The 17,146-nt window shown below is 35.6% G+C and overlaps 1 long non-coding RNA gene across 1 annotated transcript in view; it reads right to left on the reverse strand.

The window, feature by feature from the left end:
• LOC123237400 overlaps positions 1-3,169 on the reverse strand; it is a 20,008-nt gene extending 16,839 nt beyond the window's left edge. The window contains exon 1 of the long non-coding RNA XR_006505467.1: positions 3,141-3,169. This is a non-coding gene — a long non-coding RNA (uncharacterized LOC123237400). The remainder of the gene's footprint in view (positions 1-3,140) is intronic.
• Between the last annotated feature and the right edge of the window lie 13,977 nt (positions 3,170-17,146).

Genomic DNA, 17,146 nt, shown 5'->3' on the forward strand with positions numbered 1-17,146 from the left:
CTTTTCTTCTCAAACTTTGATTACCAAATTCTCTCTTTCCCTCCCACTGAAAAGGCAGGCAAAATAATGTAAATTAATTATACGTGTGAAATCATGCAAAACATATTTACATATTAGTCATATCACAAACAAAAGTAAGAAAATTATATTTCAAATTGTATTCAGAGTTCATTATCTCTCTGGAGGTGTAGAGCATTTTTTCATCATGAATCTCTGCAACTGTCTTGGATCAGTCTTCATCAGAGTGGTCTTTCACAGTTGTATCACTATAATATTGCTGTTAATGTGCACAATGAACTCTGGGTTCTTCTCATTTCATTTTGCATCATTTCATATAAGATTTGCCAAGCTTTCTTTCCCCTCCCCCCCATTCACCCCTCATGATTTCTTATTACACTATAGTATTCCAACACAATCAAATGCCACAACTTGTTCAGCCATACCCCAATTGATGGGCATCCCCTCAAAAAGAGCTGCTGTAAATATTTTTGTACATATAAGTCTTTTCCTTTTTCCTTTAATCTCTTCAAGAGTACAGATCTATTAGTGGTATTTCTAGGTCAAAGGGAATGCAGAGTTTTACAGCCTTTTTTTTTTTTTAAACCCTTACCTTTCACCTTAGAATCAATACTACCGATTGGTTCCAAGGCAGAAGAGCAGCAGTCAAGGATAGGCAAGGGGGGGTTAAGTGACTTGCCCGGGGTCACATAGCTAGGAAGTCTGAGGTCACATTTGAACCTAGAACCTCCAGTCTATAGGCCTGGCTCTCAATCCATGGAGCTACCCAGCTGCCCCCTTTATAGCATTTTTGTTCTTCAGTTTTATAGCCAAATTGTTCACCAGAATGGTTGGAACAGTTCACCACAGTTTAACAGTGTATCATAATTTAGTAGTGTACCTATTTTTCCTTATTCCTTCCAGCATTTGTCATTTCTGATAGGTATGAGGAGGTACCTCAAAGTTGTTTCAATTTGTATTTCTCTAATCCCTGGCAACTTAAAAAGATTCATTATTATTTTTAATTTCAGTAACAAATTTCCACATAAGTTTTCTGAAGTTATATGATCCAGATTGTCTCCCTCCCTTATTCACTCCCCCATCCCAGAGCTAGCAAACAATTCAATATGAATCCCTAGCAATTTAGAGTATTTTTTCATATGATTATAGCTTCTGAAAACTGCCTGTTCATATCCTTTGACCATTTATCAATTGGAGATTGGGTCTTATTTTATAAATTTGACTCAGTTCCTTATTTATTTGAGAAATGAGGTCATTGACAGAGACACTAGCTGCAAAATTAAAAAATATTATTTCATTGTCTCTGGTACCTTTTTTTTTAAATTTTATTGTTTTTATTCCCATTAGTTTACAAACTTCTTTCTTATTATTTTTTTTAAACCCTTACCTTCTGTCTTAGAGTCAATACTGTGTACTGGTTCCAAGGTAGAAGAGTAGTAAGGGGTAGGCAATGGGGGGATTTAGTGACTTGCCCAGAGTCACACAGCTAGGAAGTATCTGAAGCCAGATTTGAACCTAGGACCTCCTGTCTCTAGGCCTGGCTCTCAATCCACTGAGCTACCCAGCTGCTCCCTCTGGTACCTTTTAGCAAAATATAGCTTCCCTGATTCTCCTTTAATTAGGTCTATTTTTGTTTTTGCTTTGAGCTCTTTTTTACTTTTTTGCAGCTAAAGCATAATAGATCTACTCCATCCCTTTATTTTAATTGACTTTTTGTTTCAAGTGTGTTTTTTGTAAACAACATATTGAATTCTAATTTCTAATTTATTCTGCCATCCACTTCCATTCATATTTAGTTAGTATTTCCTTCCATCCTATTCTATTTATCTTTCTCTTTTTATCCTGCCCCCTACTCAAGTCTGTTTTGCTTCTGGCTACTGTATCCCTTAATCTGCCCTCTCTTTTATCATCCATCTTGCCCCTCCATTTCCCTTATTTCCTTTCCCTCTTATTTCCTTTTAGGTAAGATAGTTCTATGCTCAACTGAGTGTAGAACCAATTCTGATGAGAATGAGATCTGAGCATTGCCTGCCACACCTCCCCTGCCCATCCCATCCCTCTCCACCTTAAAAGCTCTTCCTTTAGCATCCCTTTTATGAGATAATTTTCTCTGTTCTTTCCCTCCCTCCTCCCAATGCAAATCTCTTACTCCTCTTTTTTTTTTTTTTGAGATCATCCCAACATAATTGACTCACATATCTTCTGTCTATATAGACTCCTTCTAACTTCACTAATAATGATAAAATTCTTAGGAGTTGCATGTACTATCTTCCTATTTAGGAATGTAAATAGCATTATCTTATTAAATCCCTTATGATTTCTCCTTCATGTTTACCTATTTTGCTTCTCTTAAGTCTTACATTTGAATGGCAAATTTTCTATTCAGTTCTGGTCTTTTCATCAGGAATGCTTAAAGGTCCTATAGTTCATGATAGCTGCTAAATCTTGTGTGATCCTGAATGCAGTTTTTGATAGTATTTGATGGTTCTTTCTGGCTTTTCATTTTTTTCCTCTTGACTTGGGAACTCCAGAATTTGGCTATAATATTCCTTGGAATTTGCCCTCTGGTTAAGAAAATAAAGTATGAAATGCATTCAGACTCCATCTCAGGTAAATAGCATTTTCCATCATAAGTCCCTCAGAACTGTCTTGGAGCATTGGATTGCTGAGACTAGTTAAGTCATTCACAGTTGATCACTGTATGATATTGCTGTTACTATGTACAATGTTCTGGTTCTGCTCGTTTCACATTGCATTACTTCAAATAAGCCTTCCTAGGATTTTCTGAAAGTATCCCGTTTGTCATTTCTTACAGCACAATAGTATTCCATTACAATCATATACTGCAACTTGTTTGGCCTGTGCTCAGGGTCTATGTTCAAAGTCCGCGCGTTTGTTAGCCTCTTGGGGTCTTAAGTCTTGCTGCTCTCAGGAGCAGGCCCTGGTGATCCCAAGTAGCTGCCAAGGACTTAATGGGTGCCCCAAACTTGCTCTAACTCTTGTGCGCTGGCTTTGGCACTGTAGATGGTGTGGGGGGGGGGGGAGAGGAGGTTGCTCAGCTCCCGTTTTAGTGAGAACTGTTTCACCCCTTTATAGCATGGAAATGCCCCAATTCCACATACCTTCAATGCTGTGCCCTGTTGTGGGGTCCCTTCATTCGTCTGGATTTGTTTTTATGTCTTCTTGAGGAGTCCTATATGTGTTTGTTTAGGAGAGGTTAAGCAGCTGCTTTTTACTCTGCTGCCATCTTAACCTGGAAGCCCCCTATTGTCTTCAGACATGCATAAGTGACCTGCATCCTAAAACACAAAATTAACCCCCCTCCACTTATAATTCTTTCAAGCTATCATAATACACACACACACACACACATATATAACACTTCCCTTTTTCTTCAAAATGCCTTGAAAAAGTTTTCTACACTTGATACCCCTTCTTTCTCTTCTCTCCTTCCTTTAATTAACCCTTGTCATTCAAGTGAAACTGCTCCAAGTTAATATTGAACTTTGAGTTGATAAGTCTGTTTGTCTTATTTTTTCTGAACTTACTGCATTTGGCACTAATCACTCACTTGGATACTCTTTCCTCTATGGATTTTTGAAACTATTGTCTTCTGGTTTACACTCCCTGTCTGAATACTCCTCAGTCTCAAAGACTACCTCATTATCCACATCATAACCACTGTGATTGTTTCCTAAGGTTCTGTCCTGGGCCACTTCTCTTTTTCTCTTAAAAAAAATTTTTTTTAAACTTCATCAGTTCCCTTAGATTTAGTTTATTATTATCTAAAAGTAAATTCATTATTTACTACCACCTCATTCTCTCCTTCCTAGACTTCCCTACTTTTGTCAAAAGTACTACTATCTTTCTGGGTTCTCAGCTTTGTAATTTCTGCATTAGTTTAATCTCCTAATTCTTTCTCACCCTGTTTATTTAATCAATTGTAAAACTTTGCTACTTCTGCCTTCACAACATATCTTGCATCTGACCTGTTTTCTTAATTTACACAGCTACCACCTTAATACAGGTCTTGATCAGTTTTGGCCTTGTTAAAAATCTTTTTATCTCACTTTCTGAATCTCTTCTTTTCCTAATCCAGTCTGTTTTACATATAATTGACAAAGTAATTTTCTATAACACAGATCATGTGACTCCCTAATTCAGCCAATGCTTCCTATTGTCTCTTGGATAAAATATAAACTTCTTTGCATAATCTTTTTCTTTCATTTATTTTTTCAGTTACATGCAGAAACAAACAAAAAAACCTCTCACTTTCAATTTTAGAATCAATACTGTATATTGGTTATAAGGCAGAAGAATGGTAAGGGCTAGGCAATAGGTGTTAAGTGACTTGCCCAGGGTCACACAGCTAGGAAGTGTCTGAGGTCAGAATTCCCAGTCCCCAAGCAAAAAAAGGCTGGGAAAATGAGCAAAGAGCAAAATAAAGTCCTAACCCCTGAAAATTTCTTTGATGACAAAGAGCAAAGCACAGAATCGATAGGGGACAGTGAGATCCAAGCAACCACTTGCAAAACTTAAAAGAAAAATGGAAATTGGTCTCAAGTGCTAGACTTAAAAAAATCAAATAAGACAGGTTGAAGAAAACTGGGAAAAAGAAAATGAAAGTAAAGCAAAAAGAAAACAACAGCTTAAAAAGCAAAATTGCTTAACTGGAAAAAGAGGTACAAAAACACAATGAAGAAGAGTTCCATGAAAAATAGAATGGATCAAATGGAAAAGAAGGGTCAAAAGGTCATGGAAGAAATTCAGCCTTTAAAAATCAGAATGGTTGTATCAGTTCATAGTTCCACCAACAGTGTAATATTCCTATATCTCCTCCAACATTTATCATTTTCCTTTTTTGGTTATGTTAACCAATTGGATAGGTGTGAGGTGGTATCTCAGAGTTGTTTTAATTTACATTTTTCTAATCAATAGTGATTTGGAGCATTTTTTCATGACTATGGATAGATCTAATTTCTTCTTCTGAGAACTGCCTAGTCATATCCTTTGACCATTTTACAATTGCGGAATGTTTTGTATTCTTTCAAATTTGACTCAGTTCTCTATGTATTTCAGAAATGAGACTTTTGTTATAAATTTTCTTCACAAAATTTGTTGTTTCCCTTCTAATCATTGATTTTGTTTATACAAAAACAAAATGTATTATCCATTTTGATTTTATTCCAGTGTATGTTGTGAGATGTTGGTCTCTGCCTAGTTTTTGTCTTACTATTTTCCAGTTTTCCCAGCAGTTTTTGTCAAATAGTGACTTCTTTCCCCCAAAGCTGAGATCTTTGGGTTTATCAAACACTAAATTGCTATAGACATTAACTGCTATGTGTTGATTACCTAATCTGTTCCACTGAATCACCACTCTATTTCTTAGCCAGTATCAGGTTGTTTTAATATTACCACTTTATAGTAGGTACAGCTATGCTTAATTTTTAAAGTTCCATACAACATATCACAAACATTTCCAGCTTCATCATATAACTCCTCTTGTATTCTGCCCAAATATTTTTTCTTCTTTCTTTACTTATGACATTACATGTCTTTTCCATGTTCTTTACCATGCCTTGAAATGTATTCTCTTCTTACCTTGACTCAGTACGCCTTTTCTTCCTTTAAGATTCAGCTCAATCACCATTTAAAATTTTTTTATTTGATTTTTTCATTATCAACTTGTTTCCCTTTCATTTCTCCCTCTTTGAAAAACAAAATCATATAACAAATGAATATATATGTACACACACATATGTGTGTATGCATATATAAACAAAATTTGTATACAGAATCCATCTGGAATGAATGTTTCATCATGGGTCCTCTGAAATCATTGCTGATCATTCTGCGATCATATTTCTTAACTCTTTCAAAACTGGTTTGTCTTTACAATGTTATTGTATAAATTGTTCTCCTGGATTTGCTTACTTAAGTCTGTATCAGTTCGTACAAGTCATCTCAGGATTTCTTGAAACCATTCCTTTCATTATTTCTTACAGCATAATAGTGATCCATTACATTTATATACTATAAATTGTTCAGTCATTCCTTAATTGATGGTTAACTCCTTAGTTTCCAGTTTTTTTTTTTGTAGAACTGTTATAAATATTTTTGTGTATAGCTCCTTTTCTTTCTTTGATCTCTTTGGATGGTCTAATAGTGGTATGAGTGGGTCAAATTATATGGTTTAGTAACTTTTTTGGTTATCTTTCCAAATTGCTTTCTAGAATTGCTATACTAATTTCCAGTTACACTAAAAAGAAAATTAGCTTGTCTTTTTCTTTTTTTGTCAACTTTGTCAATGTAATGAGCATAAAGTGAAATCTCAGAGTTCCTTTAATTTGCATTTCTCTATTGTTCTTTTTTTTCATATGGCTATTGATAGCTTAGATTTCATCCTTTGAAAACTACCTGTTCATATTCTTTTGACCCTTCTGGGTTACCATTCCCTTGTGGTTCTATTATTAGAATACTTCTCAGTCTCCATTGCTAGATTATTATCTAGGTCAGAGCCTCTAACCATAGGTGGCTTCCAGGGCTCTGTCTTTGACCCTCTTCTCTTTCCCTCTATACAACTTTATTTGATAATCTCCTTACATCCCATGGATTTAATTATCATTTTTATGCTGATGTTTCTCAAAACTTCCTCATCTTGCCAACTTCTGAATTCCAGTCTTGCATCTCTGTACTGGATGTAGAGTAGACATAGACATCTTAAACTCAGCAAGTCCAAAATTGAATTATGTTCCCCTAAATACTGCCCATTTCCTAGCTTCTCTATTGTTATAGAGGGCACCACCATCTCTTTAATCTTCCAGTTCACAAAAACTAGGTGTCATCTTCTGCTCCTCTCTCTCACCCCATTTTCCATCTGATCTCTTGTCAAGATGTCATTTTTACTTTTGCAACATTCTTTTTTTTTTTAAACCCTTACCTTCCATCTTAGAATCAATACTGGGTATTGGTTCTAAGGCAGAAGAATGGTAAAGGCTAGGCAATGGTGGTTAACACAGCTAGGAAGTGCCTGAGGCCAAATTTGAACCTGGGACCTTCCTTCTCTGGGCCGGGCTCTCAATCCACTGAGCTGACCAGCTGCCGTGCTTTTGTTCCTCTGATACTGCTGCTGCCCTAGTGCAGAACCTCATGCTTGGATTATTGTAATACGCTGCTAATGAGTCTGACTGCCACAAGCCTTTCTCCACTCCAGTCCATCCTTTATTTCGCCACCAAAGTGATTTTTCCTAAAATGCCAGTCTGATCATGTTATTCTCATACTTAATAAACTCCAGTGGATCTCTATCACTTCAAGGATAAAACATAAAACCCTCAGTTTGGCATTCTAACAGGCCCCTGCTTGGTAACCCAGGGATAGATTCTCAAGATATCTAAATGAGAATGGATGATACCAAATCTGTGTGTGTGTATGTGTGAAATCGTAAATCTTTATTATTGCCCCTCAAAAAAGGTGATCAAGAAACTATTAAAACTACTAATAAGCTTACTTTTCTGTCTAAAAGCATTTAAAAAAAATGAGAACATACATGGGCATCAAGTGTCATCTTTTCCTTTGTAAAACAAGGACATTGGACTATATTAGTAGTTCATGATGTTTTTGTTTTTCTTTCAACCCCAATTAACAGTGATAAAATATGGCTTGAACTTTCAGGGAAATCTAATATACTACTCATAATATCCTTTCAGATTTATTCATTAAATGTTTAAAATAGCTATAATTTTTAAGTAACTTCTGCCCAAAAGCTCTGAATTCAATAAAAATTTACATTATAAAATCATAAAGTATAAAAATATATCATAACATATTATGTCATATATCACATATTACAATGCTATATGCAAATATATAAAACTTTCGTATAAAAATAAAACTTTTCCCCCCAAAGCTATAAATTCAATAAATTTATATCATATACTTATATAAAATTTTACCCTATCAATCATTACAAAAACTCTAAATGTATATTCTAACTATAAAAAATTTGATTTTTAAAAAAACATGGAACATTTTATAGGAATTAAAAGAAATAATCCAATAAGAATTCATGCTATTATCTGTAAGATTCTAGATTACATTTATTTTATACATTTTGTTAGTTGTAAATAACATTTTTAATGAAATAAGTTGCAACTTACAAATTGTTTAAAATGATAATCATATAAAAACTTAATTTTAATATCAGACTTTTTTATATGAACATGGGTTTGCAATATTTGGTTCAATACCAGATAAACACAATCTTTTTTTTTTTTTTAAATTTTAAACCCTTAACTTCTGTGTATTGACTTTACAGGTGGAAGATTGGTAAGGGTAGGCAATGGGGGTCAAGTGACTTGCCCAGGGTCACACAGCTGGGAACTGTCTGAGGCCGGATTTGAACCTAGGATCTCCTGTCTCTAGGCCTGGCTCTCAATCCACTGAGCTACTCAGCTGCCCCCAGATAAACACAATCTTAAACATGGTTCTGCATAAAATTTATTTCTGTATTTTAATTTACAAGAATAAAGTGAAAATCCTTGCTCACCAATATGTGGTAGAAAATGGTCTGAAATTTTTAGAAGATCTCTTTCTGAGAGATGGAAATTCATTTTTAATTTTTAGCTACCTAACCAATGGAAAAAATAAAGTTATAGTATGAAGTATTTATTCTACTTCTGGCTAATGGTACTGTATTAAGTTATAAATGTATTTAGTTAAGTTATGTATATAGTTTTGTTTTAAAATGTTTATATATAAACTAACATTTGTAAGGAAAAAAATCTTCATCTGTAGAGAGATGATGAATAAAACCATGGGAGCTGATGAGATTACCAACTGAAAGTACAGAGGAAGAAGAGGGCCCAGGACACAATGAATTATTCACAGTGAATAGTGAGTGAGATGTGGATGAAGATACAGCAAGTGTGCTCAGACAGGTAAGAGAAGAATTAGAAAGGAGGGCAGCATTAAAATCTTGATATAGGAGTATTAAGGAGAAGAAGGTGCTAGATTGTGTCAAAGGCTGCAGAGAGGTTAATAAGGATGAATACTGGGCCATTAGATCAACAATTAAATTAGTAATTTTTATAGAGAGCAGTTTTGATTAATGTGGTTAGAAGCTAGACTGCAGTTATGAAGAGGGTAAGGGGAAAAGAAATGGAGGCATTTATTAGGGTTGGCCTCCTCAAAGAGTTTAGCAATGAATGGGAGGAAAGAGAGAAGACTGATAGCTAGTAGGAAGGGATGGATCAAGTGAAAGTTTTATGAGGATGGGGAAGAATGGGTTTGAAGGCAGTAGGGAAGGAGCTATTAGATAGGGAAGAATACAAACTCAAGATTTCAAGAGAAATAATTAAAAAAGAAACAAAACATGGAAAGAAAGGGAGTCCAAGAGTACCTTCTATAAGGCATCATCATCAAAACTATTTGGAACTCATTTAAAAATGGTGAGGCCAATTGGTGTACAGACTAGGTCCACAACATATTCAAATACAATAGCATAATTTTTGATAAACTGAAAGATCTCAACTTCTCGGGCAAGGACTCAGTATTCAATAAGAAATGGTGAGAAAAGTTTGGCAAAAGCTGGATTTAGACTAATAACTTATACTATATCTTACAAATAGTTTGAAATAGATATATGAACTATATGTAAACAAATATAAAAACAAACCTACACACACAAATTAGAGGAACATGGAAGGAAATACTTAGTGACACTTTGAATAGGGAAGGGGTTCATAATCAAATAAGGGTTAGAGAGGATCACAGAAGATAATGTGAAAATTTAACACTGGCCAGTCAAGACAACTTTAGATTTTAAAGCAAAGGATTTTACTTCTGAACCAGGGATGGGGTGGGGTCCTTTCTGGAGTTGGTGCTTTGCAAGTGTTCTAAGAACTGCATGGTGACTAGGTGTTTGGAACCGATCTGCCTCTGATTTGGTCTGAGGCTGAAGTCTGACAAATCAGAAGGGCTCAGAAAAGTGACATCACAAGGAGCATAAAAATTGGATTGAAGTAGGTCTCTTTTGCTTTGGAACCATAGAAGAGGTGGCTAGAAGAATGCTGGTGTGCTTGTGGTATGGTTGCAAAGCTGGCTTAAGGGGAGAAGGCTAGGAGAGTGCCAGTGTGGGTGAATCCTGGAGGACACACACAGTTTGGCTCAGGGCTGCTCTGGAGAGTGCCCGTGTGCCTGAGGTCTGGCTATGAAGCTGGTGCAGCCAGCTGGGGGGTGGGGGGATGCTTGGGAAGTGAACAACAGGCTACAGGTGGCTGGGTGCCCTTTCTTTCTCTGGCTCACTTTTTATTATTTAACATATAATTATAAATTAAGATACAATCTCTTGAGAATTTTAATCTTAATAAAATGGACAATTCGAATTCTTTACACTTGGAAAGTTTTTGTACAAACAAGATTAAATGTGGCTAGAATTGGAAGGGAAATAGTTGTCTGGGGGGAGGGGAGGAATCTTTATAGGTTTCCCTGACAATGGTTTGACATACAGAGCACAATAAAGAACTCAAATACATAAGAACAAGAGTCATTCCCCATTTGATGGCCAAAGGTAGTTTTCAAAGAAGACAGCTAGGCTATCAGCTCTTTTTTGTGGTAGCAAAGAAATGGAAATTGAGGTGATGCTTCTCAATTGGGTAATGGTTGAACAAGCTGTGGTATACAATTGTGATGGAATACTATTCAGTTATATAATGACTGGTTTCAGAAACACCTGGGAAGACTTATATAAACTGATACAAAATAAGCAGGTAAGAGGACACAGAAACAGCAAATTTGAAAAGATGAACAACTGTGAAAAACTTTAGCTACTCTGATCAATACAATGATCCAAGACAATTAGGAAGGATTCATAAAGGAAAATGCTATCCATCTCCTGAGGAGGAACTAATGAACTCTACAGGGCATAATGAAGAATACTTTTCTCACTTTATTTTCCTTCCATGTTTTTAACCTCGCTAATATGGAAATGTTTTGTGCGACTTCACATGCATAAAGGATATCATATTGCTTGCTTTTAAATTGGTAGGGAGGGGCCTTCCATTTATAGTTAAGACTATATTGGCTTTTGTGACTGTGGGCAAGTCACTTAAGCTAGAGGGGGAGAATTTGGAACTCAAAAAATTTAAAAATATTAAAATAAAAAAGAAATCTATTAATAGCCATATTAAAAAAAACTTCAAATCTCTGATAACAAAGGAAATGTAAATTAAAATAACTCCAAGGTTCCATTTCACACTCACCAGATTGGCAAAAAATGACAAAAAAGAAAAGAAAAGAAAATGAACATTTTTGGAAAAGCTGTGGGGAAACAGGTATGTAAACACATTGTTGGAAGAGTTATGAATTGGTCCGGACATGTTGGATAGCAATTTGAAACTATTAACAAAAAGTCACTAAACTGTGCATTCCTTTTGACCTAGCTAATACCAAAAAACTTATACTCAAAGACATCATAGGAAGAAGGAAAGGACACATGTATAAAAATATTTATTATTTTTTTTTATTGGCAAAGAAGGGAAAGAACTGGAAACTTAAACTATCCATCAACTGGAGAATGGCTGAACAAATTATGGTATGTGAACATAATGGAATATTATTGTATTGTAAGAAATGGGACAGTTTCGGAGAAATGTGGGAAGACATATAAATGTGTATAGAGTAAAATGAGAATAATTTATGTGATACTTACATTGTTAAAGATAAACAACTTTGGAAGAACTTAAGAACTTTCATGAATAACCAACTATGATTCCAAAGGACTAGTGATGAAAAATGCTTCCCTACTTCTTATAGAGAGGTGAAGAACTCAAAATGCTGAAAGAGGCATATATTTTTGGACATAGTCATTTGTAGTAGAGGGAATTTGTTTTGCATGACTATGTATATCTGACATGAGGGTTTTACTTTTCTTTACTTCAATTTTGTGAGTAAAAATGTTAGTTGGGAGGAAACAAACAAGAGATAAGGTTACTAAAATAAACAAAGGTCACTGAAGTCACTGAAGAAATGTGTAGGAGAGAACCAAAAGAAGGACAATAGGAACAAAGACAAGGGAAGCTTTGACAATAATGTTAAACTTATTATATACTTGACAAGCAAGATGTTCATAATACAGATTCATATCTTCACATATGATTCCCTTTTTCTTAGTAAAATTAAAAATTAAAAAAAGAAACTAAAAAGATACAATATGAGATTTAGACAGAATTATAGAAGTAAGGAACTCTAATACAACCTCGCAATTTGAATAGAATATACTTTTTGTAGAAAACAACAATATGAACTAAAGAAAAGCCACAAAATAATCTAATATCTCCAATTGTATGGTAGGTCATTATGATTACATCCATACTAATAATTTATTATTATCTAAATCCAATTATTTACATACAATTTGCCAGTGAATGACTAACACTAGGCTCTAAATTTTGAGGGATATAGAGAAATTGGAGAGAGTTCAAAGGTTTACAACAACGATTAAAAGGATGGGAAGTTGGACCAATGAGGAAAGGTAAAAAATCGTGAAGATTACTTTAGTGTAGAGCCTAAAATACCACTGGAAGACTTTTCTCGGTCACTACTAAATGGAAATGGATTAAAATTAAGAGTGCAATTTAAGTTAGAGATGAGGAAAATCAACCTAACATTAAGCATGATAAAATACTGAAATAAACTACAATAGTCAATAAATTTTTCCTTGTAGGACTTTAAGATAGAAGGTCCTATCCTCTAATGTTTTAGGTGAAATTCTGAATGAATTATGAGATCTTTTCCAGCTTTTGGATTTCTTAACAGGCTAAACAAATCTCAAGCACTATTTCAAGGAACTGAGTCATTTAGGGAAAGATGGTATAGTGGAATGAGGGCCATTTATAGTTAAGACTATATTGATCCTGGGTTCAAACCCGGCCTCAGCCACTTCCCAGCTGTGTGACCCTGGGCAAGTCACTTGACCCCCATTGCCTACCCTTACCAATCTTCCACCTATGAGACAATACACCGAAGTACAAGGGTTAAAAAAAAAAAAAAAAAAAGAAATACTTAAGACTATATTGACTTTTGTGACTGTGGGCAAGTCACTTAATCTCTTGGGCTTCTTTTTCTTCTTTTATAAAATGAGAGTACTGAAATAGATGCTTTTTAAGGTCTCTGACAGCTTTAAATCCTATGATCCCAATGATAAATAATAAAGCTTTTCTTAAGTGGTATAATTCTAGAATCCTCTGGCATTTTGTGCTCTTTTTAAAAAATTATTTTTAAATTATTTTGGCAGTTATCATGCATTTATTCTTTTTCCTTCTAACACCCCTCTCCCCGAATGGAAAAAAAAAGAGAGAAAAAACAAGACCCTTGTAACAAATAAGTATAGTTAAGCAAAACAAATCTCCATGCTGGCTAAGTCCAAAAATAAGTGTCTCATTTTGCATATTTAGTTCAGCACCTCCCTGTGAGGTGGTAGGTAGCACTTTTCATCAGTGGTCCTCTGAAATCATGGTTGATCACTATGTTGATCAAGGTTCTCAAGTCCTTCAAAAGTATTTTACTATATATTCATATTATAATTTTTCTTCTGGTTCTGCTACATGACTCTCCATTAATTTATAAAAGTATTCCCATGTTTCTCTGAAACCATCTCTTTCATTTCTTACAGCACAATAGTATTCCATTATATTTATATACCATAATTTGTTTAGCCAATCCCAAGGGATGAGCACTCCCTTAAAGAGTTTCTAGTTCTTAGGTAAGGGTTTAAAGACAAAAAGAGAAAAGTGAATTAACTTAAGGGCTTCTTTTAGTTAAACAATTAGGTTTAGTCAGTCAGTTAACAAATATTTATTAAACACCCATGTTGTTCTAGGCACTGTAATAAGTGCTGGGAATACAAAGAAAGGTAAGACACCTCTGCTCTTAAGGAGCACAGTCTAATGGGAAGATAACATGCAAAAATGATATACAAACAAGATAAGATACACATGGGGGTTGTCTCAGGGGGAAGACATTAACATTAATGAGGCTGAGAAAAGGTATGTTGAAGAAGGTGGGACTTTAGCTGAGACTTAAATAAAGCAACGAGGCAGGGATAAGAAGGGACAGTATTCTAGGATTGGAGGCAATTAGTGAAAACACTTGGAAGATGGAGTATCGTATGCAAGGAGAAGTTAGGAGACTAATATTACTGGATTGCAGAGTATGTACATGGGAGTAAAGAATAAGACTAGTCAAGTAGTGAAGGACTAGGTTATAGAGAGCTTTAAAAGCAAAAAGAGGAATTTATATTTAATTTTGAAGGCAATAGGAAGCCATTAGGGTTTACTAAATGGGAGTATGTGATATAAGAAAGTCATTTTAACTGCGAAGTGAAGGATGGACTAGAGTGGGGAGAACCTTCAGGTAGAGACTCATCAGCAGGATACTGCAGAGGTCCTGGCAATGAGGTGATGAGGGCTTGTACTGGGGGGTGGGGTGAGGTGTAGTTGTTATAATAAAATTCTTTAGAATTACTATAAAATACATGTATAATTTATTGTTCCACATTCATATTATACATTCTATTATATTTATTTGTGTATGTGTCTAACTGTAATTCTTTAGTGGTGTCTAATAATGGAGGTGTTGTGATGGTAGCTCTTGAAGTCCATGCCTAGAACACAAACTCTGGCAGGTTCCACAAAATTGTAAAGATTTTGAATCTAGAGGCTAAGCTGGAAGAAGTCAAATATTATCACTATAATATCACTGGGTAATGAATTTCTAGGTCACAGAAACTCAAATGATACGGAAGGTCACCTACCATACAGGTTTCACTTCTGTATTAAACTCTAAGCTCCATGGTCTTTGTTTATTCCTTGTTGTATATCCTTTACTTTACTTATTAATGGCTTAAGACTTTTATGTCCCAGTCTTATCTCAGTGAAGGATGCTAATAATTAATTCTTCCATTAAACAAAATAATCTATGCTAAGGCATAAATATCAGATAAATGACTGCTTCAGTACTTAAAAGATCAGTGATACTGGCACTGGATTAGAGTTTGAATCCTGATGCTGCCACTTCTGCAAATGTGGACAAATTACTTACTTCTCTGAGCTTCATTGGACTAGACCTGTAAAGTCTCAAGCTCCTTTAATGAGGATCACACTCCTTACATGACATAGCAGTTTCATGAATTATTACTGGCCAAAATTCATCATTTAGGACTCAGCCTTTTAATGAAGAATTTCATCAAATGAATGGGTGTATATTTTTCATTTTTATATCATCTTTATTGCCAAACATATCTGTACCATTCCCATTTAGCTATTTCTTATAACAAAGAATAAAAAAGAGAAAAACAGCAGGTCAGTAAAACAAACCAACACACCAATGCAGTTTGACAATATATGGGATGTTTCACAGACAGAAATCTCCCAGCTATGCAAAGAAGGAAAGAAAGGTGCACATACCTTTCTATTCTCAAAGCCAATCTTGGCCATTATAATTATACAGCATCCAATTTTGGTTTCTTTGTTGTGTCCATTTACATTGTTGTAGACACTATATTGTTTTTCTGGTTCTGTTTATTTTACTCAGCACTAGTTCATATGCTTCTTTGAGTTCTTCCTATTCATTGTTTCTTATAGAATATAGTATAGTTCTATTTATTTACATACTATGATTTATTCAGTCATCCTCTAATGGATACTTTATATTTTAAGTATGATTTACCCAATGTACCTAAAAAGTGTTTCAAAGAAATAGAATCTATTAACCCCATGAGGAAAGCAAACTGCTACTTAACCATTTTAAAGATTAAGAAATTGAAACTGAGAATCCAACTGATTTGTCTGAATTTACAGCAACATGTTTCAAAAATTTATTTTACATTTTAACAACCAACTCAGTCAGAATTTCTCTTCTTCTTGGGGGAGAGGAATATGAAGGAAACAAAGAAATACATTGTATTTCATGTTGAATTTCCCATTTTATTACATGTTGAACTTTCCAGTTCGGTCTGATGGATTTGTTTACTGGAAACTCAAATCTTCTGTTTATACCCCTTGTAGCTGTGTGCTTAAGGAGAATACTGTAACTGTAGTGTGTGGAGCTCAGTGGCTGGTTTTCCCTAGGCAAAGGTTCCCATCTTATTAATACTAGGGGATAGGACTGTGGTTTTTCACTCAGTGCTGCCATTTCAGATGCAACTGTAGACTTAGTTTTCATGTTGTTTTTAAAAGCCAAGCTCAAGTCAAATGTATCTTCAGAGCCAGCTCCATGAAGTTGTCAGTCAGTCATACATTACTGCATTTGCATGAGAATTTGATCATTTCCCACCCTCTGATATCCTGCTATTATGAGTCATTTAGGGAGGGATCTCCACCTCTCTGGTTTTAGAATTAACAAACTCTACCTGAGAGGTTGTTGGAGGATTATACCCTGGTCACAGTGGGAACCTGCCACTACTACCTATGAAGAGGTATTTAGGCCAGGACCCTTGACAGTCTGTGTGCATCCATCAATTCAAAAATTCACAGAAGGGCAGAGCTGAAAAGGTCCTTAGAAATTGATTGTCAAAGTTGGGCATCCAATCTCTTACTCTATAGATAAGGGAAACTGAGGCTTAGGGAGAGGACAGGACATTCTCAGTGCCCTTCACAATTATCTGTCTTTAAATGATGCCTAACAACGACTGGTGAATAGAAGACAAGCTTTCTAGCACATTTTCAGATCTCCTGGTAAGGTGGTTGGGCAGGGGACCTGGCACCAGGAAAGCTCCGTTCTTATCCTAGCCCCTTCAGACCCACGCCACGCTGGGGGACTGGCTGGCCCTCCATTCAGGTGACAATTATGGGAGGCCCCGCAGTGGTGAGTGGGGGGAGGCGGGAGAGATGGCGCACTGAAGGGGGAGGGCACTTCGGCGCCCCTTCCCAGCATTGCCCTCCCAGCATTCCTCAAATCCAACCCGCACCATAAACTGGTTCCCTAACCTCGCGAGATTCTGCTCTGTTTCTTCCCCAGGATTACCACCTCCCTCCCTCCCCCCAAATCCTTTACTACCGGAGTCAGACTGGGGCGTAAAGAATCTGAGCCATCATGCCTGCTGGAGAGTGTAGTCCTAACCTCTTAAGACCC

Source organism: Gracilinanus agilis, chromosome 2, assembly GCF_016433145.1.
Source record: "Gracilinanus agilis isolate LMUSP501 chromosome 2, AgileGrace, whole genome shotgun sequence".
Taxonomy (NCBI): Eukaryota; Metazoa; Chordata; class Mammalia; order Didelphimorphia; family Didelphidae; genus Gracilinanus; species Gracilinanus agilis.